We start from the raw sequence: 25,108 nt of genomic DNA on the forward strand, positions 1-25,108 counted from the left end.
AAAGAGAAAACACCTGGCAAATACACTGCTGGAAACGAGTAATCCAAAGGCCAAAGAGCACCTTCCCTTGAGCTAAATACAAAATTAGTGACTGAGACGATGAAACTGAGATGCCAAATCCAAGACTCTGATGCTAGGACCAGGATACAGAAACCAACATACAGAGACCAGACCAAAAGTTACCTCTCAAATTTGGAGCAATAGAATCTGAATTCCCGACAAGCGTCTCCACAACTGAGAACTGTCTTCCCTATAGGTTGAATGTTGGTTTGATAAGCAAAGCACAGGTGCCATAGACTCCCAAACCCGACTGCTCCATTTACGGAAATCCTTGAGATGGCGTTAAATAGATAGAGCGGATGAAAGAGCTTGCATGCTGGAGTGCTGATGAACAGTCCTTGCAAGTTCCATTCCAATGCAAGGTGTTTGATATGCTCGGAGAGAATTCATGCGAGATTGAATGTGTGTTCAATGTGTCCTGCTATGCCTTAAAGACATTAGGGGATAAAACGAAATGACTTCCCCTTGCTTTTCCCTAATTCCCCAACGTTTAGAGTGATGGCCTTTTTCCCCATTGATCAGCTTCTAGGCTGTGTGAATACACTTCACATGAAATAATACACTTTATAGCTAAGATGATGGTTTCTTCATTTTTCAGCTATATATACATTGTTGTGGGAATTTTGTGATAGGAACCATATATCAATTCATATTAATCGATAGCATTTTAGTCTTCACGTTAGGCATGCCACATCAAGAATTTTATGATAGATTTTGGCCCTGGCCCCAAATTAACAACCAGATATGCCATGTTCATACAATCTTTTATTGGTTTATCATTGTCAATACTATTGCAGGCTGCAGCTCATTCACTTGAAGGTGGGGTGAAGTGTCATATGATGTCAGAATAACATCTCCACTTTTCTTAACATCTCTGGGCTCATCATTAACTTACAAATACAACTTATCGAAATTCACTTGTACAAGAGGAGAGGGTCTTGAGTTTAAATCTAGTTACAATGACATTATGTATGTTTATATTTTTCCTTAGAGATGGGATTCTTTGAATGGAAGTATCTCCCATAGCTTGTTAATGATGCTTTGCATTTATATGTCGTGCTTCTAGCACAAAGATTGCCGATATTTTCATCAGAACTCATATCTTTAGGGTATTAGATGTAAATTCTGTGGGCACACTTGCTTCCAATAAGGGGAGATGGTTGATATTTTAGTCATATCCACAATACGAAAGATGTATTCAAAAGTTGTAGGATCACTTTAAGAATCTAGATAATGAGTGTAAAGCATGTATAGTTTATTCAAAGAAAAGCAAACATTCTTATTTATGAAATTTCTTCTTCGCAGAAATAATATCTGAATCTTTGTAGTGATGTACACTCCAGTATAGGTTCACAAACCCTTAATATCTTGATTAATACGATGCAACTTTGACATCTGCATTTATAAAAGTTATTGTTACAAATGCAAAATGGGCATTTAGTTCAGCTCAAATGGAAAACATATTTGAGGTTTCTAAGATAGATGGTGATTGGATTGCTCCAGATTGTCAATGGTGTGCTTGGATACCTTTTTATTGGACTGGTCTGCCTTTATTTGTATTTTTTTTGGTTCATATCTCATTGTGAAAAGTCTAAATGGTATTCTTATGACAATGCCTTCGTAGATTATTGTAGGCTTATGAAAAATGATAGATAAGGTAGGAGAGGTTGGTTACTAACTACTTTTTTTCTTCTGATATTAAAGCCTAATGAGTGCTGTAAAAAATGTTAGTAAAGTATCTTATTTTTAGATCTAAACTTTCTTTAATACATATACATGAAGAATTGCATTTCATAGTCTTCTTATTAAAGCAGAGTATAGACATGCAATATTACACATACATCATGAATGGTATCAATGCAAAGAAACATGTGTGCAAATACAACGTTGAATTTGAGAAGTAGAGATGTTGTACCTTTTTCCTTTTGTTTCTAGCTTTCCCCAATCTTATTTCAACATACCAATAGGTTTCTCTATCTACATGAAGATATGCCATCTATAGCTTCCATAACTTGAAGTTATGTTCATTAAACTTTTCTATTTCTATTCTTGAATTGCTTGCCTTTTTTCTTTACACAAGATTCATTGCACAAAGCTCCCACTAAAGATTAGGTTTATTGTAGACTTAAAATACCCTTGCTTTTCACAAAATGAACTAAATCGTAGCTACAAAGATACCCTTTGAAGCTAGTAAGTTCACTCGGATGCCAAATTAAGAGTTTGATAAACTTGTGCAAGAAAAACAATTTTTTTTTTATCAATAAGGATGAGTACTTTTTCATTAAATCCGTGCCCGGTCACGACAAAAAATCGGGGGATTTACATTGCTAGTACAGTTTTGGACTTCATGGCTAACATTTGCAGGCAGAATCAATGTCCAAGTTACATCCAAAACTACAACACTGACCAATACTCTTATTCTACTAGTAGTATATGCCTGACAAAATTCAGACATAGGAAGTATGCATTTAAACCCATTCATAGCTTAGCTGGCTTAAACAAGAGGGTCAACTAGATCATTCAGATCAATTTCTGGACTCACATATGTAGTAGTGGGACTGTTCAGATCTTTCTTATGTAGTTGAATATTTGTAGCAATGCTTCAGAGTGCCTCCACTTTGTCCTCCAAGTGCGAATTTCTCAGATGTTGCCCCTCCATGGTATCTAAGGTGTTGCTCTCAAAGGTGCTTTGCTAGAAAAGCATCACTTGCAACTTGCAAGTCATATATTTCGACCTTCATCTTCTCGTGTTTAAGGCTGCATTGTTCGAAGGCAGTGGGGGCTGAGGGGCCAGTATCCAATTGGGCCTCCTTCTATTTTGAGTTTTTTACAATCCCTTCTCGAGCCTCAACCAAAACGCTGTTGTTGATGTCCCCATGGTCCCGATGACATGTTAACCAAAAGACTGCAAAGAAGAATTCTACTAGCACTACCATGAACAATAACTATTGCTACAGAAAGGTGGGGTCTATTCCACGAATGTCTAACTAAACCGAAAATGTGATATGCAGGCAATACTTTTGTGCCAAAGCCTAGCATGCCATCTGAGGTTGCTCCACTATGGTGAAATATACTGCAATATATCCTCTGCCTCCCTGAAGGCACCCCTCTTATTAGTCCGACAACCCACCACCACTCTATCAACTGCTTGAGCCCAAGCTTTTCCCAACCTTCCTCGATGAATTTACCTATGCAATCCCATGCTAATTTATTCCATTCATTCACTAGGTAGAGCGTGCGAGGTTGAATTGTATCAGCGTAATCACTAGGTACCCAATGTAGAGCCATCATCATTGTGATGCGTGAGATGACGTCTTCATTGATTGGCCTACTTCTCATATGAATTACTCGTCCAATCCTCGCATGTGGTTAATTGAGGCACATTGGATGATGGGAGTCGCAAAAGATATAACTGTTTTGGCCTAATGTGAACCATAAACAAAGATTGCAATTTTGATTAACACGAGTGCATGCATCTTAGCCCACCAAGCCGCCACATTGAGCTCGCTGATGGCGCTCCCCCCCCATCAAGCACGAAGTAACCACTATGGAACAATAATTGACTTTTAATTATGTATGATTTTGCAAGTCGGGGAGAGGGAGGAGTCAACAATAAGGGAAAAATATTCATGGATTTCAATTTAAGATGGGAACTAATATATGTAGAGGAAGATTGAAGACTAGACATGGCTATCTTCAAGGGATAGAGAATTGATCTAAGGCACCATTTGTATCCGTTTTACCCTCATCTAGCAAGCAGGCTTTATTGGCCATTTGATCGGCTTCATCATTAAGATTTCTCAGAATATGGAAGGGTTGTGAGGTGGAGAGTGAGAGTAAGATACCCTTGATTCGATGGAGCAACACATTAAGTACATTGTCTCTGGGAGAGGAGTCTGTTCTTAAAAGCCAGATAACACAAAGGGAGACCCCCATAATAATGATGTCCTTAATTTCCTTTTTTTTTGGCTAAGAGGAGACCCAAATAGAAGCCTTTGCCTGGTTATTGGTTTTCCTTCCTAGACACCAAGCGTATTTATCCACTATTATTCCTTCGGGATTAAAGAGAATCCCTCCCCTCTTGCCATCCCTGGATTTTGTTTGAAGCTCCATCAAATTGAAGAATCCAAGGCTGGGTTTTTTGCTTCCAATCAGCAAAAATTTCAAGAGGAATGCGAAGAAGCCAGGGTGGACGAGATCTTAGCTTGTTTGAGGGAGAATAAGATGGGTGGGGCGAGATCTAGGGATTGATCCATTGAAGTTCTAAGGGGTCCAAAGAAGAATCAACCGAGGGGGAGTTATGTTCAAAGCAGAAAGAGAGGGCTTTAAGGGTTGCTTTTCTCACTGGGACTACAGTGGATTTAAAGATAGGCTAGTTTCGAGATAGCCAAATCTGCCAACAAACGTATTTGGGAAGTGTAATCCAAGACTATTTAAAAGAGGATTTGGTCTGAAGGGAGCCCATATAGTGCTTATGCCAGGAAGAAAAGAAGGATTGGATATTTGAAGGTCAGAGAGTTTTGCAGAAGAGGGAACCCAAGTAATGCTCTAGATTGCACGAGAAGAAGGGCAATGTAAAAATAGATGAGAAATAGTTTCTTCCGACTTCTCACAAAGAGGGCACCTTGAAGGGCCAACAATCCCTCTTTTCCTGAGATTTTTTGCCGTTAAAATTTTCTTGTACAACAATAACCAACAAAAGAAGTTTATCTTGGGGATGGCATTGGGTTTCCATAACTTGCTCCAGGTAGAGGATTTTGCTGGAACCTGGTTTTGACAGTATATGAAGAGTTCCTCCAACCCCACCTATATGCTGCTGAGCGACTGAGGGGGGCACACCCAATCAACTTCTTCTTGAGAGATTTAAGCACTGTCATTAAATGCTCCAGGATGTGCCATCAAACTGCCAATCAACCCAATTGTCACAGAAGCTTCTCTTAGTAAAATGGTGTCATCTACAAATTCGCTGTGTTTCACACTTCTAATTCTTTCTTTAAATCTGATGCCGAGGAGGTTTTGCACCTCTTTCAGCGTCCAAATGCCTACTTAGGGAGTCTGCCATAATGATGTACAAAAAGGGGGAAAGCGGGCAACCCTGCCTCAGCTTGCGTGAGGCTTTGAAGAAACCCGCAACTCTCCCATTAACTAAGCGAGTGATCCAGGGAGAAGAGGTGCATAGTGTTATCCATTGTATAAAATTTGCATCAAAGCCCATTTTCTGCATTACATTAAAAAGAAATTCATGCTTTACTCGATCAAAGGCGTTTTCCATATCAAGTTTGATGATCATGCCTTGATCCCCTCTTTTCTAATTGGATTCCACAACCTGTTGGATTAAGATTATATTGTTGAAAATTTGGCATCTTGGGACAAAACCACTTTGATTGCATGAAATTAGAAGAGGGAGGGCTTTCTTGAGCCTAGAAGCCAACAACTTCGAGATGATCTTATAAGACACATTACAACGAGAAATTGGGCGAAAATAAGAGAAAGAGGAGGGATTGGATTCTTTGGGGACCAGGGCCTGGAATGAGGAGTTAATGCCACCACCCATACACATCTTTTTGAGAGAATAACCGATCATCCTACATAAATATTTACCAATTAGGTCCCAAAAGTGTTGTTAAAAGCTAACAGAAAACCCGTCCGGCCTTGTAGCTTTGTCTGGAAAGGAGAATGTCAAGTATTTGATTTCCTCCATGGTCGGGGGAGTTGTTCGCTGGGCATTGATGCCCTCCAAGATTAAAGTAGGCACATGCTCCAACATGTAAGCTTCACTCTCCTGATCTCTCGGAGGGATATCCTGATACAGGGTGCTGTAATGAGAAACAACACCTTTAATGGCATCAAAATCGGTAAGAGTCTACCCCTGAAACTAGATCTGAGAAATTTTGTTTCTACGTTCTCTATACTTTGCCTTCTTGTGAAAGAATTTGGTATTACAATCTCTTGCATGAAGCTAGTACTGCGGGATTTGAGCCTCCAGTATTCTTCCTCTTGCTTGAGGAGAGAGTGATAAGACTTAAAAGTTTTTGCTTCCTTTTGAAAATGATTGGAACTGTTTCTATGTGTTCTTGTATGGAAGCCAATCGTTGTTCAGTTTCCTGGATTGTGTGTTGCCTTTCCGATTTTCCCTCCTTGAGCCATTTTTTGATACTGACTTCAGACAATCTTGGTTTCCCAAATGAAGAAAGGGCTTCCCTCAACCCGTTGGGACCAAGATTCTTCTACCATTTCTTTGAATGCTAGGGTGGAAAGCTAGAGAGGAGAGAAGTGAAAGGGGATTGGGGCATAGTTCTGAGGAGGGGAGAGGAGCAGACAGAGAGGTTGATGGTCAACCATTCCAAGGAAGAATGAAGGATTGGAGATTGAGGTTCATGGCTAACAGATTATTTGAAGCAAGGAAGCGACCCAAACGAGCGGCTATATGGCCTAGGTCGGAGCGTTTTTTGTTCCAGGTATATTGAAATCTAGGAGGCTTAACATCAAAAAGGCTAAGGTGTTGAATGAGGTCCTCCACGGAACTTCCTCTTTTTTCTTTTTGACCTATAGTTGTGTTAAAGTCACCACCAATAATGTAGTTTTTCCCATACTCAATGTTTCTTAAATCCATTAAAGATCTACAACATTCTTGCTTTTGCCGGAAATGGATCGACATGTAAAGGTTTATGATAGTGCATACCTGATTAATATCGGGGACTTTGAAAGTGGTCGCAAGCTAATGAGCAATTTGTTTAGAATTGAGCAACTGCACTTGTGTTGGGTTTCACATCATGCAAAGTCCTCTAGAGGCTCCCTAAGAGTTGACTGTTGCCATATTACTGTTGTTCCAAATTTTATTTTGCCTCAGGGAGATCAGATTCTCCCATTTTGGTCACATGGAACAGGGTTATCGAGGGGTTTTCCTTGCGAATCAAGGACTTAGCTTCTACTACTCTTTTTTCAAAACCAAGGCCCCTACAATTCCAGGAGATAATATTCATTATTTACTTTTAGATGATGTCCCTTTCTCAGGACTTGCTACATTCCCTTTATTGCCTCCTTTATTGCCAAGGTCTGCTAGTTGTCGAGGAATTGTGTGTTGATACCCCAACTCTTTGTCTTTTTTTGTCTGCTCAAGTCAGATCTCTTTGTAGATTTACGACCTGATCTCCTCACCTTTTGTGCTGCCTCTTGACTCTTGAATGGTGTTTTGGTGCAGTTGTGAACCTATGGGAAAATAAGGATTACAATTTAGCATTTACAAAATCACAAGTTACAAATTTACAATTTACAATTTAGTATTTTAATTTTTAATTTTTACATTGTACAATGAAAATCCAAGTTACCCAACCTAAAACAACCATTCCAAAGTTCAAAGTTTCAAACACAAGTTACCCAACCATTCCAAACCCAAGTTACCCAACCAAATGGAAAAAACAATGAAAAATACATAAACAATATTTAAAAACAATGAAAAAAAAAAAAAATTGGTTCCCATAGTCATACCAAGTTACCCAACCAAAAACAATGAAGAAATACAAAAAAATCTTTAAAACAATGAAAACAAAAGAAAAATGGTGCCCATATCAAGTTACCCAACCAAAAACAATGAAAAACATACAAAAACAATGTTTTTAAACAATGAAAACAAAAAAAAATTTAATCCACATACCGTTTCTATGGAGAAATCGGTGGTCTCCTCTTGATTTTCTCCTCTAAGCACTTAGATTTAGCTAAAAACCCTCTCCAGCTTGGTCTCCCAGCTCTCCTCTGCCCTCCGCGCGCGACTGTCCAAATGAGCTCATTAAAAAACCAAAAAAACGTTATAAAACAGCGCTGTCGCGACCCCTCGCGATTATTTCCCTTTTTATCGCGATAAAATCAAATTTATCGCGATAATTTCACTAAAAATCGGCAAAAAAAATTTCTGGCGATTATTTCATATAGTTATCGCAATTTTATTGGGACAGCGAAAAAATCGCGATTTTCACAACATTGGTTTCCGTGCTTTCTTGGCCATACAGAGGACATGCAAAGATGACCAAGTATTGATACGCCTTCCGCTGTATCTTCGTCTTGTAGACCTAGTTGGGTCTTATCCTGAATTTAGCCGGCTCCTTCACCCTCTTCTCCGAGATATCTCTGGAGTTGGCATTGCTGCTGGGTATGCTGAAGGGTGTCTCCATGGTGATCACTAGTTTCAACATATGATACATCTTGCTCGTAACCCTGTGCCCTGAAGGTAGCAATCTCCGTCCCGCTGACACTGCTTAATGTCATTGTCTCAGGATCAATGTGTGAGACGATCCAATGTATCATGTCCGCGCATGGGAGCACGGGATACCTGCATGCAATCCGATACAAGTCGGACTTGTGGATGTTCACATAGACTTGGCGGTCTTCGAGGTCTTCCCCAAATGTGCCTGCAAATGCATCATTGACCTCTTGCCATTTCAGCTTGATGTCCTTGTCTACAATCAGCTTGGTGTCTTCATAGATCGACAAACTTGTAGACACTTGCTCAACTGCTGCTCCAGTTGCACTTCCATCAGTGTCCTTTGATCCTGCTCTCTTGGAGGCCATTGATCCTGAACTGCTAAGAGGCGGACAAACACCTGCTAGATCTAGAGACAAAGTGACATGCATGGCAAGAAATTTGTTAGTGAAAACCAAAGCAAACTTGAGGAACGACATGCAACATACTTGGGGATTGACTGGCAAGGATTGCGCAATTCTTCCTAGGAGGCTAGGAGACTAGCTACTGGAACTGTGCAAAAGGCTGTCTGGGGAGGCTGGCTGGCTGCTGGAATTGCGCAATGTGCAATCCAGGCTGGCCTGCTGGAATTGCGCAATGCGCAATTCCAATTGGCAATGGTTGCAGGCCCAATGACTGCTGGCCCAGAAAATTGCGCAATGCAGTCATTGGGCCTGCAACCATTGCCCGCTGAATTTGCGCATTGCGCAATTCCAGTAGCCAGCCAGCCTCCCCAGACAACCAAGATTGCCTTTTGCGCAGTTCTGGTAGCCAGCCTCCTAGCCTCCGAGGAAGAATTGCGCAATCCTTGCCAGTCAATCCCCAGGACACCATAGACCTTTTCTTAAATATGTCTTCCAACACTTTTGGCTGCTACAACTTTGGAAAAGCAAAAAATATTTGAGTCCCCAAGCACATAGAGCTTTTGGAATGGCTAATTTTTGCCACTTTACCCAAACAACCCTATTCTGCCTGCACCCTAACCAAAGAACCTAAATCTTATTCTCCTCAACTACTTCAAAGTCATATTTGGAATCTAGGAGAGTGACATCCAATAAAATGGAATAGCCTCTAGAACTGCCTTAACCAATACAAGGCAACCACCTCTAGTTAATCAATTGTAACATAATCGACATTGTCTTCTCAAACTTGGCAATCAACCAATTCCAATCTTGTTTCAGATAATTATTTATTATTATGTTTTAAAGCAACCTAAATATTTCATCTCCCCATCCAAGTTGCCCTAATTACAAGGGAAAAGGGTAGCAATATAATCCAAATCTGTAGCATCCATCCCTACCAAAGAGATGATAGAATTTCCAACCTTAACCAACCTCCTTGTAGCAACACAGTGCAACTTCAGAATCTCTTTGAGTTTCTCCACTTCCCTTCTTGACCCATCAGAAAATATTAATATATCATCAACAAACACTAGATGGGACAAGTAAAAGGATCCCCCAATTTTCACACTAAAAGGATTAATTTGCCTTAGTTGCATCAATTAAGGCCCTATTGAGGCCTTCAACAAAAATAAGGAAAAGAAGAGGAGATCGAGGAAAACCCTTTCTTAAACTTCTAGTAGGCTTGAAGGAAGCAAAGGCTGCTGCATTGATTAATATTGAGAAATAAATAGAAGATACACAGTGCATCACCTAGGTGATCGAAGTAACATAAAACCAGGATGTTTCAACATTAACCTCAAGTAGAACCAACAAACCCTATAATATATTTTAGGGAGATCAACCTTGACTGCTACTATTTTAAGACTGCTATTTTTGATAGAATGTAATCCTTCTTGGGCTACCTCAAATGCCTCATGAATATGCCTTTCATCCTAAAACCCAAATTTTTTATCAAATTAGACTGATTAGCCTTTTAATCCTCTTCGTAATAATCTTTGCAACAATTTTATAAATGCAATTACAAAGAGATATTGGTTTGAATTCGAATTCTTTAAAGGAAGAGGGGTTATTAATCTTCAGGATTAGAGCAATGAAGATAGCATTAATGGTTGCCAACACTCCCATTTTCACTAGAATCCTCAATGACCCTTATACGACCCCCCTTAATAGTGTCACAAAAGCCCAAGAAAAATTCTATAGGCCAATGATTAGGCCTAGGAATTTTTTCCTTTTAAAAATTGTGAAGGGCTACCTAAACCTCTTCCCAGAGGCCTTCTTGGTTAAAATTTGACTCTTATCTCCAGTCACATAATTGGGGAAGAAAGATGTCATGCTAACCACATTTGCAGTGGATATCCTCTCTTCCACTATAGTCTCCAGAAATGCAGATTGTTCGTTTAATCTTTCATAACTTGGCATTGTTGAGGAGGTAATACCACACTTTTATTGACTAGATTTGAATCCTTTTCTCCAATATCTCTAAGGTGATAGGAGAACAACGATAAGAAATTGAATTTGAATGGTATTGTGCAAACATCTCTTGAGATAGAGAATTGGTATGACATTGCCTATTCTCATTGTACATTGCTTTTTGTGTTTGTTGGAGCTTCATTCTTTTGAGATATTTATAAATAATGAAGTATATTCTCTCATTCATGGCTTAGACTTAATGAAGGCAACAATGTTGTCAAGGTTAGAGCAACTTCTACTTGAAGATACAACTTGAAACGCAGGATTATTGATATCCTTGAAATGTAGTTTATTACTTGCAATAAAATATAATTGCTTGATGTCCATTTGATTTTAGATTTGGCTTTGTAGTGCTTGTACCAATCTTTTGTCATTTTCTAAACCTTCTGTATATTTTACTAATTGGTATTGGTGTTTCTTATTTATATATATATTTTTAGGTTATAAAGTTGCACAGGGAAAACCCCCAAGTACTTCCCCTCATTTTGAGGATGGTACATAAGGTAAACTATTAGAGAAATTTTGAGGTCTAAAATGGGCCTCCTAAGGAATATTATAAAATAATAGTGGAAACAAAATAAGATTAGATTACATCATCAAATTTTAGAGGGAAAAATAAAAACTATTTTTTCAACTCATATTTTCAACTTATCTCCATACGGTTTTACTCAAATTTCGAGTGGGAGCACTCGTTGGATGTAGAATTTAATTCCTCATCCAAGGTGTACCCATGTTGCATATTTTCGATGGAACTTGCATGTTGCAATCACGTTTTTTCATGTATTTCTCATTTTTTGTCTAGCAGGGTCCATCAAAAGTATGCAACATGGGTACTCCTTGGATGAGGAATTAAATTCCATATCCGAGTGCTCCCACTTGAAATTTGAGTAAAACTGTAGGGGGATAAGTTGAAAATATGAGTTGAAAAAGTAGATTTATTTTTTATTTTTTAATCTTTGAACTTTTTTACTCCAAAAATGGTGAATCGTCTCCCATGGTTGACGTCATCATCTTGAATCCCATTGGTTCTTAGAAAGTTGATTTTGGTTGTACATTTTTGTTTTGAGGCCCATTTTAGACCCTCGAGTTTCAATCAAATTTCAAGCATTTACCCACTCCATAGAAAAATGGAATTTTATGGGAAAGCTACTAGGAGTTCACTGCTAGGACAATTCATTACATGTAATGTAGGGGTAATGCATGCAACATTCATCTAGCTAGCATTTAATTAATCTTCAACAAATTAGGGCACAATTTAGCATAAACTAGAATCAATGATTCCATACATTAGACATAGAAATTAGATATTCAACAATTAAGAGCACTTACAAGATAGCATGCAAGAAATCCATCCATTAGACCAAAAAATAACTCCAAAGAGTATCTAAAATTAGCTACAAACATCAAAATGCACCCAAGATATCCAAGTCTTCCTCAAGAGAATAAGTGCGAGTTCCTCTAAGGAGGCTGAAATTCCAATGTGTGATCATGAGAGATCACAATGACACGATCTCTAATTTATGTTTACCCTACAAGCCCCTTAAACAATAGAATAATGGGCAAACTACATGCAATGTCACAAGTCGACCTTGTAGCTCTCATAAAAACATAAATATCTCCACACGTGTGAGTCAGAATGATGTAATTGCTGGCATCATGCTAGAGGATTGCCCTTCTAGGGATTGCGTTGGGGGCCTTGAATGCCATGACAAGTGTTGAGGCCCTCTAAACTCATGCTCTAGGGGTTGGCCCCTAAATCTATAGCAAATTCCTTTGTGGGCCCTAGTTTTGGGCTTGGGGCACAAACATGGGTCTCATGGGTCTCCAGGTGGTAAATAACCATGATTTTGCTCCAAAATTGAGGGCACTAAAGATTAAGGCATGAGACAAAACTCATTTGGGCCTTGGAACAACTACCTGACCTTGTAGTACTGCTAAGCCGACTGGGGGCATGTTGGTCTAGGTGCATCATCCCATGAATGATATAGGGCAAAGTGCAAGATCTCTGTGAGTGCCAAAGGTGCCCATGGATATGAATGATGCTCTATAACTGTCCAAAGTTCCATGGCTTTCAATGCATCACTCGTGGGTGTCAATAATGCCCCTCTGGAGGACCTGGACCCCAGTTAAGTTGCCCAAACATATAGATGGAACCACTTGCTAATTACACACAATATCCAATGCTGCAACTTCACCATTAGGTGTGTTATCACTTAAAAAAAAATATTTCAAATTCTGAACATCAATTTTTAAAATTTGTCAAAGGGTTGGTGTCAGTTTTGGGTCTTGTCTTTTCATCTTGTTTTAGAGTCTAAGATTTTGAATAGGAGTCTTGTTAAGAGTCTTGTTGGTATGTCAAAAGGGGTCAATTCTCTGCTTTAGTCTATCATTGGTCTCATATTTCACATGGACATCATATGTCGAAACTCGTTTCAAAGTACTTATGCGCTACAAAACTGTTTAGGTGATTTCGTAGCGCAAAAACCCAGTCTAAGTGATTTTGTAGTGCAAAACCCAGATTTTGCACTGGCTGCGCTACAAAATTGGGGATTCGTGTAGATCCATAACAAATCTTGTCTAGCTGTCATATCTGTCAAAATCCGTTATTCTTACATCATCAGTGGTCAGTCCATACACTTCGCCGATCACATTCAACCGCTTATCCTCATCATTAAGGTTGTTAAATGTCTTGGTACGCTCAGATTGCAAGTTTCAAAAAGAGCCAAGTTGTCATACTCATCATTATGATTGGGTTCATGCATGAGGAACGAATTGAGCAGCCTTTCAATTTGAATTTCTTAAAGATCAAGCGAGGCAGTTTTCAAGCGAGGCAGCTTTCAAGTGAGGCAGTGATCGAAGTGTGAGACAGTGCCAGTCTTTCAAATTTTCATTCTGCTGGAGTTTCATGGAGGGGTCTGCAGAGAGAAAAGAACATAGGTTAGGCAGGTGCTTGAGGAATGAACCTGAGGGTTTAGACAACATCCTAAAGAATGACGAAGTTGAACAAGCCTTCAAACAGGTTGGCTGTTGGAGGTTTTGCGAAAAACTTCAAGGAGGCCATATGCAAGTCACCAAGGAGTTCGCTTTAAATTTCACAGGATTGAATTCAAAGGTTGGGGTACTTGAGTTGCCAATCTCTCCAGAAGTTATATCGACAGTCACTGAGATTCCAAGGGGATAGGAAAAATGGTTTAAAAATTTCAAGTTTGACATGACCCCCTGCAAGGAATTTCTGAAACCGGAGTTCATTGATTCAGACTTAAACAAGTCCATGCCCAGAAGTTCTGTCAAAGATTCATACGCTAATTTGCTTACCTGCATACAGAGGTACTTCACCTGCGAAGGGAGGTATCATAAGGTGTATCCTTATCACTTCAAGCTGCTACTTCATTTCACTGGAAAGATCTCTATTGATTTACCCTTCTACTTGTTTCGTAGCCTGGGAAAAATGTGTGACAAGGTCCAGTTAAAGAAGGAAGCCTGTGAGACCTCGTTGTTTCATCACGACTTAGTCAAGTTGATCATTCTGCATGAGCTCCAGAAGATAAATAAAGAATGGTCCGTGTTCATGTTTATGTCTGGCTTCAAGACTGAAACCGGTCTCAGTCCTCAAGCTACGAAAAGTTCTCCACCAGCAATCAGTCATCGTGCAGAAACAAGATCAATGAGATTCATAAAATTGAAGGCTAGGAAACAGGTAAAGGAGCCCACCAGACCACTGGTAATCCAAGACACACCCCAACAGTCCCGGAAAAAGAAAACTCAGATCAAAGAGGGTGTACGTGAATCATCTACCGTTGAAGCAGTCCATAGAAGAATGACCAGGAGTCAATTAGCTAAAGAAAAAGGCAAGAGAGTGGTTGCTGAGGAAAGCCCAATTTCAAAGGGAAGTCTGAACGACTTGTTGCAAGCTATTGATATTGAAGAATCTCCCTTGGTTCGAGCAGACTTGATAGAATCAAGTAAAAACAGAACCAAAGGGATCAAAGCCTCGAAAAAGCTCAAATTTGATGATCAGGTTTCTAAGTTTGTCTTTAAACCAAGAAGACCTGTGACGAGGCGTTCAAAGGAGATAAAAGAGGAGCTGCCATAGTCAAGTGAAATAGACGAGTTAGCCAAAGCTCATGAAGACCCTGCGACTACATCAGAAACACCATCTCAGTTGCATAAAAACGATAAAGGTAAGGCAATTATCCCTCAAGAGGAACATAGTGTTGAAGAGTTGAAAAAGAAGTTGAAATTAGCAAACCTTGAAATTGCTAAACTGAAGAAAGCTTCAAGGAAACATGCAATTAAAGAAGCTCATTTTAACAAAATGGAGGCTCTGTGGGAAGACAAAACAATTGCAATACCCGAGGTGGTCGACTGTCATGCTCAATACTACACCTGGTCAGTCCCTGCAATAAAGGAAGCAAAATTCATCAGAAAGGTTAATACAAGACTGAGAGCTGGGATCAGAATCATGAAGAGGCAAATCGAGGACTTGAAGATACAATTAAGCCAGTGGGAAGGATTTCCCTAGCTAAGGAAAATCATGCAGCAAGTAAGGTTAAGTCCTTAAATTTTGATGAATTACCTTTTTGAAGTTTTGCTTGAAGAATGATGTCTCGACATTTAGTTTTGAACAACTTTAGGGCAGAGGAAAAGGACATTCCAAGATAAAGAAGCTCAAGACAGTCGAATTTTGGCATTTAAACTGTGTTTTTGTGATTACACAGCAGTTTCGTAGCGCGCTATGAAGCTGCTGTAGCTACATATTTTGATGAAGTTGACCAATTTTGAGGGATAAAAGGGAAACCTTTTCGAAAAGGAGTTTCTGAAGAAGGATCATTTACACAAGACAAGCATTCAGCAAGGGAAAAACGAGCAAAGGAAAAGTATATATAAACCATAAGCCATTTGTTATAAAAGTGATCACAACCAAGTATTATTCATCATACTTCAGGCAGAATTAAACAGGTGTTATCCTCATACACGTGCATGGGCAAGGTCTACAGTACATGAAAAACATGATAGTCCAAAAACATTTTTGTGTAATCAAAGAACAACAAGGATTTCGAATATCCTTGTGGAGACCAAAAGCAGAAAAACAGGGGCAGTTTCCTACTTTCCAGGAGCAGTTGAGAGATGAGACATTAAGGGCCAGTAAGCAGTTTCAAACATCTACCAAAGCTAAACTGAAGAAGGCCATCTGTCAAAGAACGAATTTGGATTGTATTTAATGCTACTACCAACATGATGAAGAGTTAGAATCCTAATTGTCTTAGGTCTCTAAAACTGCTAGTTAGCAACCATTTGTATTTATTAGTTAGTTTTAAATGTTAATAGGTGTCATCATAGGAAGAATTCGAGTTCCCCTCATGCTGGAGGAAGAATCTCAGTTATGTAAAAAGCTCTATATATAGCATAAGAGCTGATGTACAAAGGGTTGGAAATTTATTGAGAAAAGCTCTGATATTTGGCTTTATGTAAAGACTCTGTTTTTTTAGTAATACAACACTTTGGCTTTGCTTCTCAGGAATTAGAAGGAATTCAATGCTTTGAATGTCTTGTATTATTCTCTTCCTATTATCTACAGTGGTATGAATGTGTGATTACTTAGAAATCACCAACAATGCTCTAATTTCCTTCATGCATTTGTAAACTTTATTGGCCCTATGTGTTTTTGGTATATTCTACATGCATTGAGTTCTAAATGCCTTGACTTCTATGTAAAGCTAACCTAAGACTCTGTTTTTTTAGTAATACAACACTTTGGCTTTGCTTCTCAGGAATTAGAAGGAATTCGATGCTTTGAATGTCTTGTATTATTCTCTTCCTATTATCTACAGTGGTATGAATGTGTGATTACTTAGAAATCACTAACAATGCTCTAATTTCCTTCATGCATTTGTAAACTGTATTGGCCCTATGTGTTTTTGGTATATTCTACATGCATTGAGTTCTAAATGCCCTGACTTCTATGTAAAGCTAACCTTACTGTCAATACTGAAGCATATCTGACTCCATAAGCCCAATGGATACTTTCTAATTGTGTTTCCACCACTTACACTTTTACATTTGTTTCATAAGAGTTAGCCATCTTACTCATAAGCAAAAATCATTAATCCTTTGAGAGAGCCCTCTCAGGTTGAGGAGGCTAAGCCTCAGCCAAAAGTAGGTTTGAAATAGTTACTTAAGGTCTACCTGATCAGCAGCCTATCAGGAACTGATTTTGAGATAACAAGGTGCATTAATCTTATTGCATCTAAGTGAACCAAGTTTGAAAGAAATGGGCAAATTAACATTTCATATAAGGCTTCTCTTCCAAAATTGGGGCCTTAGTCACATGATGGTGTTACCTCCCTAGGTAGGGGTGGTTAATAGACGATCCTATTAGGTGTTCTCAACCCCCAAGGAGAAGTGACATGTCCTTGGTCCACCCTTCAATTGACAGGCGCCATGTGAATAATGATGGAATGAAGGGGAAAGATATCATGACCAAGTGCCATGGTCAAAAGGGATTGACTATGATGGAGTGACTCATCGTGGGTGTATAGATGTGAGAAGGGAGTAATCATGGATGCATGAGTTACCTCAGCCTTTTTTTTTCCACCCCTCTAAATTGCCTTTTACTTTTTCTTGATTCTTCTTTGTATTACTGCTCATAGCTCAATGAATGAGAGCTTGCTTTGTATGATGTATAGCAGTTATTACCCCCTTATGGATGGGGCAGTTCATCACCCATTAGGGGTTCGGACATGCAAAGGTTCCTTGTCTTCTTTGAGATAGGGCAATATTAGCCTAGGAACCGGTTGATGGCCATATGAAGGAGGTGGAGCTCGTGCTTGGCTTTTGTTTGTGTGCTAATTTGTAAAGCCCGACCATCTTTTGCATTTTGATTTTTCTTTTGTTTTTCTTGTGCCATCATATGCTCTTTCTGTTTATTTTAGTTGCTTGAACCTACCAGCGTGCATTTTAGGCCCTTCTCAGGTTTGAGGGTGTGTGGGTGCCAAATCCAAGAGAACCAATGATCAGTTGAACCTGAATAAGGGAGGTGGAATAGGGGCTTGTAATGTAAGATGGAAAGTGGTAAGTATGGAATAGGGAGAGATGGGGCTATACGCTATCTCAATCATGGCTTCCCAAGTAGTGCCCTTCCTATACCCATTGGGCCATTAGGGGAGGTCCCACTGGACTAGGATTGAAAATTAACCCCCCATTTAAGGTGAGGGAACAAGATCACGACCAAGACCCTTCTTTCTTCCAAGTTACCCCATAATCCATGCCAAAATGCCCAAATACAAACAAGCATAAGCACCCGATTGCAAAATGAATAAAGTACCTTTTGATTAGAAGCCCACCTTCCAACATGTGCTCTTGGCAAATGGGCGAGGAGACATATGACTGATGCAGGTGGTAGAGATATGAATGGCACGTCACATCGGCTACAAGGTGGCTGTCAGGGGCTGCTGGCTGGAAGAGATGAATAGGAGAAAAGTTTCTCCTAGGGGTCACCCACTTTTGGTGGGTAACAGACATAATCTATGTGGGAAGTTTTAGAATAACATCATGAATATTTCTGGCCTATTTTCTGATATATTCTGTAGTATGTGGGATTGGAACTAGGTTAGATAATAGATTAGTTGACCAATAATACTCCTTTGTGTTCATGTTCACTTTCGAAGATTCACTTTAGTAAAAATGTTTTTCCATGGTTTTTACTTGTGTTTATCCATTTCTTTTCAATATTTGTTTAATCCTATGACAAGTGTTCATGATCACATTTTGGCCTAGGATGATATCACATATTTGGATTTTATAAAGTCCTATTCTATGAAGAATTAATTTTTTTGAGTGTTTCACGCAGGCATCTGTTCATAGAGATATGCAACAAAGTAAGGGATAGTGCAACTAGTCATGCATATTGATTGATGTCATAAAAGCCTGGAATATCTTGATTCAGAAATATCTTTACAGGGCACTTTTGATTCAGAAATATCATTATAGTGCACTTTTGGCTCACTCCCTTTTTGGAGAAATTGTCAATGTTGCATTTATCCTTTGACAAGTCTTCATGATCGCATTTTGGCCTAGGATGATATCACATATTTGGATTTTATAAAGTCCTATTCTATGAAGAATTAATTTTTTTGAGTGTTTCACGCAGGCATCTGTTCATAGAGATATGCAACAAAGTAAGGGATAGTGCAACTAGTCATGCATATTGATTGATGTCATAAAAGCCTGGAATATCTTGATTCAGAAATATCTTTACAGGGCACTTTTGATTCAGAAATATCATTATAGGGCACTTTTGGCTAACTCCCTTTTTGGAGAAATTGTCAATGTTGCATTTATCCTCTTCAAGTTCTTGACTTGGCTGGAGACAATCGCAAAAATTTAAGGTCTTGCTAATGTGGGAACATGTTGAAAGAAACATGAAGTTGCAGACTCTGAAAGAAACCTCGTGTTTGTTCAATCCTTTATTGCTCACTTGCTTGACATTGTCTTTAGCATCACACTTTAGTTTGTATTATTTGTGTCGTATATGTCAGATTTCTCAGTGAAAACATTAAAGTAGTTTGTCGACGCGTTTCGAACCAACCAGTGTGGTTCATCGTCAGGACAAGTTGAAGAAACAGATCCAGCTATGTAAAATAGTCTGAGCAGAGCCTCCAACGGCTAACTAACTTGACCAACGGCTAATTTTGACTAGGGGACCAAAGTCATAAAATCTTTTTAATAATTTAAAGGAAGTTAGTTATATTCGGTGACCATACCCTTAATATATATATATATATATAATTTTAATTAGTGTTTAGGTTAATAGTTAGTTAAAAAGTTATTATTTAATAATTAAAAATTATAAGTTATATGTAATTTAAATGGGAATTTAGTTATATGGAAGACCTTTGTTTTAATATAAATTATATGTTCATATAAATATATATAAAGTAATTTTAAGATAATAGTTAGTTAGAATAAATATATATTAGAACGAGAACATAATAATAAATAACTTAAAAATAAATAAATAAATAAATAAGTAAATAAATAAATAAAAATAAAATAAATAAATTTAGTTAAGAATGTAGCTGGTAATTAATTTCATATAGTCAAATAACGAGAAAATAATAATAAATAACTTAAAAATAAATAAATAAATAAATAAATAAAATAAAATAAAAATAATTTTAACGAAGCTGGTTAAAAAGGTAATTAATCTAATATTGTCTAATAGCTTAAAATAATAATAATAATAATAATAATAAAAAAAAATAATAAATAAATAAGTAAATAAAAATAAAAAAATAAAATAAAATAATAATAATAATAATTATTATTATTAAAGAAGAAGAAGAAGAAGAAGAAGTAAAAAAAATAAAAAATAAAAATAAATAAAAAAATAAAAAAAATATAAAAATGGGGGCGGGTGACTAGGAAGAGAGTGCTGGGACACAACAGCTACTGATTTTCCAGCCATCCTCTTTTTAAGTTATTTATTATTATTTTCTCGTTCTAATATATATTTATTCTAACTAACTATTATCTTAAAATTACTTTATATATATTTATATGAACATATAATTTATATTAAAACAAAGGTCTTCCATATAACTAAATTCCCATTTAAATTACATATAACTTATAATTTTTAATTATTAAATAATACCTTTTTAACTAACTATTAACTTAAACACCAATTAAAATTATTATATATATATATATATATATATTTTAAGGGTATGGTCACCGAATATAACTAACTTCCTTTAAATTATTAAAAAGATTTTTTGACTCTAGTCCCCTAGTCAGAATTAGCCGTTGGAGGCTCTGCTCAGACTATTTAACATACATAGCTGGATCTGTTTCTTCAACTTGTCCTGACGATGAACCACACTGGTTGGTTTGAAACGCGTCGACAAATGATAGATCTTGTGATTTACGCCGAAAAATCTCTCGTAAACCTGATATGGATCATAGAAGCCTCAATTCGATAATTAAAGTAGTTATTATTGGAGTGATTATTTTCGATTGGATACATTTTGCACTTTTGTTATTTGAAAGTGAAACTCCTATGATTTTTGGAAACATGGTCCCAGGTGATTTTTGTCATAACTGGCAATAATCTATGGAATTTTGTATGGGGAATAATGCCAACTATTTGAAATGCAGGATTTTAAGTGTTGAGAAATCTAGGGGCATCTAGATTAGGAGATTTCTCTTACTTTGATAACTGCTTGTGATGTTCTTTAATTATCTTGATGTACTTGTTACTAGCTTCTTCTTTTACTTGGTTATTCTCGAGTTCTTTGTCATCAAACAGCTACCAAACAATAAAGAACAATGAGACAAGAGGACACAAAATGTAGGCTGCTAGCCAGGGCCAAAAGCTCTCCTCTTGAGAGGAAAACCCACAAGAATTCTTCTCTTCTTATAGAATGTATGTTTAAATGACGAATTCCAAGACCTATGACCCTAGACAAAGACCCCTCCAAGGCCAAGTCAAACTGCTCCTTGATGAACTTCCTTCAACCCAAGTCAAACTTGCCTCATAGCAGATGCAACTTCTCCTTTGACCAATATTTCGGACCTGCAACTTCTTGACTGCAACTCAGCCTTACTGCAGAAACCCTAGGCCACACGTGTGAGTGAGAATATGGTGAAATAGTCCTTTCTTCTTTGCTTAGTGAGCTGCTTCTTCTTCAATAACTCGGCTTGCAAGATGATCCCTTTGTCACCTGATTTCGGCCTTCTAGAATGACTGATTTTTCTGTCTTGCTGCAATAAATGTTGCCCTAATCCTTTCGCACGTGTGGGAAATTTAGCCCTAAAACAATCCCTTTCAAACTCGGTTTCTTTCTCTCTTTTTCGTCCTCATTTTCACTCACCTTTCTAGGTCTTTTTCTTGTCTTCAACGAACTTCTTGGATTGCACTTCAAAATTCAAATGAGGTTGATGTATCCTTATATATAGTTTTCCTTGGAGGTCAAGTAGCTGTCAGTGAGGCCAACTTTCCTGCTTGTAGGCTGACTTCTCTTAATGTAGGCCAACTTGTCTTGCAGGGGGTCTTTTGTCTCACAATTTTTTTTTTTGACATGATACAATATGCTTAATAGGGTCTTTCATATATGATAATGACTTCCTTGACTTCTTCACTCAATGACAAAATCTAGAAGCACTCAATGGCTGCGTGAGCTACAAAAAAAAGGGACCTTGATCATGAAACCCATGCTACAAAATAATAATAATAAAAATTCTTTCTCTTTACATCAATACATAAAGTCATGATTATATTAGATATTATGAAGACCGAACCTAGTTACACATTTCAACATTAAGCTCTTATTATTTGTCACTTTTCTTCACCTACTTCTAACTTTTCTATCACTAAAGTCTAAAACAGCAATGCCTTCAAATTGTAATTATTAGACACATTTTAGAGTCTCCCCTAAGAATTGGAATTATCTGCAATTTTCATTTCTTATGTGAAAATCTGGTTCAGTATCACTGGCAATGATGATAGCAAAGGCCGGTCTTATAGCTACTCTGGTTCCTATCAGAAGGCAGCAGGACGATACTTACTGCTAATGGCCTTTTTTGAGCCAGAATTATCTACTGAAATGTTTATGAATTCCCACTATCCTCCAGAAATTTGCTAGGTGAGAGAATGCAAGGGCTAATGGGATCTTCCTTTCACTTTTCAAACATTTTGTCTTGAAAAACCCAGTGACAAGGGTTTAGAGTTGGCTACATTCGTTTATCAGGATCACTGGCAATGGTGATAGCAAAGGCAGGTCTTACAGTTGTTCTGGTTCCTATCAGTAGGTAGCAGGATGACTCTTAGTGCTAAGAGTATTTTCTGAGCCAGAAGTATCTACTGAAATGTTAATGAATTCCCAAAATTCTCCAGAAATTTGTTAGTGGAGAGAATGCAAAGGCTAATGTGATCGTTGTTCCATTTTGCAACCATTTTGTTTTGAAAACATAATGACAAGGGAATATAGTTGCTTACATTTGTTTATCAGTATCACTGGCAATGATGATAGTAAAGGCCGGTCTTACAGCTGCTCTGGTTCCTATCAGTAGGTAGCAGGATGATGCTTGGTGCTAAGGGTATTTTCTGAGCCAGAAGTATCTATTGAAATGTTAATGAATTCCCAAAATCCTCGAGAAATTTCTAGGTGAGAGAATATGGAATCTTTCTACAACTTTGCAAACTTTCCGTCTTGAAAACTTCGTGACAAGGGATTAGAGTTGCTTACATTCATTAATCAATATCACTGGCAATGATGATAACAAAGGCCGGTCTTACAGCTGCTCTGGTTCTCATCAGTAGGCAGCAGGATGATGCTGACTGCTAAAGGTATTTTATGAGCCAGAAGTATCTACTGAAATGTTAATCAAGTCCCAAAAATCTCCATATTTTCTAGGTGAGACAATGCAGAGGCTAAGGGGATCTTTTTCACACTTTGCATACTTTTTTTCTGGAAAACTTTGAGACAAGGGATTAAGAGTTGCCTAAATTTTTATTACATCTAGATGTATGATGATCACTTGGCCAGGATTCTCTACTGAAATGGTTAATGAATTCCCAAAATCCTCCAGAAATTTGCTAGGCGTGAGAGTGGAGAGGCTATTGAGATCTTTCTGGCACTTTGGAAACTTTTTGTCTTGAAATCTTTAGTGACAAGGGTTTAGAGTTGCCTGCATTCGGTTCAGTATCACTGGCAATGATGATAGCAAAGGCCGGTCTTACAGCTGCTCTGATTTCTATCAGTAGGTAGTAGGATGATGCTGACTGCTAAGGGTATTTTCTGAGCCAGAAGTATCTACTGAAATGTTAATCAAGTCCCAAAAATCTCCATATTTGCTAGGTGAGACAATGCACAGGCTAAGGGGATCTTTTTTACACTTCGCATACCTTTTTGTCTGGAAAACTTTGAGACGAGGGATTAGAGTTGTGTAAATTTTTATTACATCTAGATGTATGATGGTCAATGTCATGACTTGTTTGCTGAACATGTATGCATTACATTTGCAACATTTTTTTAAGTGCCTTTAAGTGCAAGATCCATTTGACCGATTTGTCAGGCATGGTTGAGGTTACGGCTCATATGAAATTTTTTAGTCTGTATGATTGTGAATGTTTCAAGGGATTTTCTGAGCCATTAACATTCATTAGATAGGTCTATTTACGTCCATCGTTTTGGAAGTGGCAATAAAAGCGAAACTTTGATTCGAGGATTTGGCGAATTTATTTGTTAGTTGATTAATATGGTGCACTTTCATTGGACGAGTTTCTTCTCCTATAAATAAAATTTTCTGTGTTTTTCCTGCCAATATGTTTTAGAAGCTCACTATTTGTGTCGTTCCTTGCAGCATTTGAATTTCACTTGGCCAAACCATTTTACTTCTCTTCTTTATAATGAGTTTAGAGTATTTTCACATTGATTTTATACCGTACAAGTGTTTGGATATTTGTTGTGTCCTGATGCATTAACTATGAGCACCTTTACCTGCTATTTGACCTTTTATCTTGGGTAGTTGAGTTGTGAGAAGAAAACTGTATGCGGAGCAAAAGAAACTATGAAGTATATTAGAAAAACACTCTATGCTTTCTGATACTTTTTCTTTTTCTTATACATGCATTTTTTGTTACTTGTTTAAGCATTTCTGTTAAAATTCCCAATAAAGCAGAAGCATTGATCTGTCTTGGTTATTGTGTGGATTGTTCTTCTGTATCAATATTCTTTATGGCTCCATTTGTACTTCAAACGAGTGGCTAAGATCTGCTGTTGCCTTTCTGTAATGCTTTATAAGTTATATTTTCGGTTTTTGTAATTTGATCTATTTTGGGTCTGACTGATTCCAGCTATTCTAGAATTACACGAGTAACCATGATGAGTTGATGTATTTTTGTTGCTTTGTTATTATATTTTCATTTATTATTCAGGTATTTTGTTCATTCATTAGATTGTTTATTTAATTGCTGTAGATAAATGATTCATCAATGAAACATGCTTGCCAGAGGTATGTTACAATGTGATACTGATTGTTTCTGTTCGATGTACAAATTTTTCTATTGTTGAAAACATTGATGGGTTTCACATTTTGGCAGAAATTTGGGATAGTTGTAATGCTTGGAAACACCCTACCAGTGGTATGTTCCATTGTGCTTTTGATTGGTACTACTGAATGGTTTTTCCTGCTGCATAAGTTTCAATCATTGTTGAAAAATTGGCATTGGTAAAAAATTTAAAGCTAAAGATACGACCAATCATCTAAAACTATGATATCTTTGACTGGTGCTGTCTGGTTCAAGTCTGGAACAACAGGTGCCACTGGTGCTAAATTAGCCGAAGAAGCCATGAACTGGGCTCCTCGTCCTTCTTGTTGTTGTGCAACTTGAACTAAGGCCAGCTGGGAATTAACCCAGAGAATGTCCTCATGCAAA

At 37.7% G+C, this 25,108-nt stretch overlaps 5 non-coding genes across 5 annotated transcripts; all 5 read left to right on the forward strand.

The window, feature by feature from the left end:
- Positions 1–22,162: 22,162 nt before the first annotated feature.
- On the forward strand, positions 22,163–22,260 carry LOC149263823 (small nucleolar RNA snoR113). Its single transcript, XR_016261415.1, has one exon. It is a non-coding gene; the product is annotated as a small nucleolar RNA snoR113 (small nucleolar RNA).
- Positions 22,261–22,424: 164 nt separating this feature from the next.
- On the forward strand, positions 22,425–22,522 carry LOC149263824 (small nucleolar RNA snoR113). The gene has a single exon (XR_016261413.1). It is a non-coding gene; the product is annotated as a small nucleolar RNA snoR113 (small nucleolar RNA).
- A 163-nt stretch (positions 22,523–22,685) lies between these two features.
- Positions 22,686–22,783, forward strand: LOC149263825 (small nucleolar RNA snoR113). The gene has a single exon (XR_016261411.1). It is a non-coding gene; the product is annotated as a small nucleolar RNA snoR113 (small nucleolar RNA).
- Positions 22,784–22,935: 152 nt separating this feature from the next.
- On the forward strand, positions 22,936–23,033 carry LOC149263826 (small nucleolar RNA snoR113). Its single transcript, XR_016261412.1, has one exon. It is a non-coding gene; the product is annotated as a small nucleolar RNA snoR113 (small nucleolar RNA).
- A 346-nt stretch (positions 23,034–23,379) lies between these two features.
- LOC149263827 (small nucleolar RNA snoR113) lies at positions 23,380–23,477 on the forward strand. The gene has a single exon (XR_016261410.1). It is a non-coding gene; the product is annotated as a small nucleolar RNA snoR113 (small nucleolar RNA).
- The last annotated feature ends 1,631 nt before the right edge of the window (positions 23,478–25,108 follow it).

The sequence above is a fragment of the Pinus tabuliformis genome, chromosome 6 (genome assembly GCF_031772625.1).
Source record: "Pinus tabuliformis cultivar Carrire ecotype Pingquan chromosome 6, CPIR1, whole genome shotgun sequence".
Lineage (NCBI taxonomy): Eukaryota > Viridiplantae > Streptophyta > Pinopsida > Pinales > Pinaceae > Pinus > Pinus tabuliformis.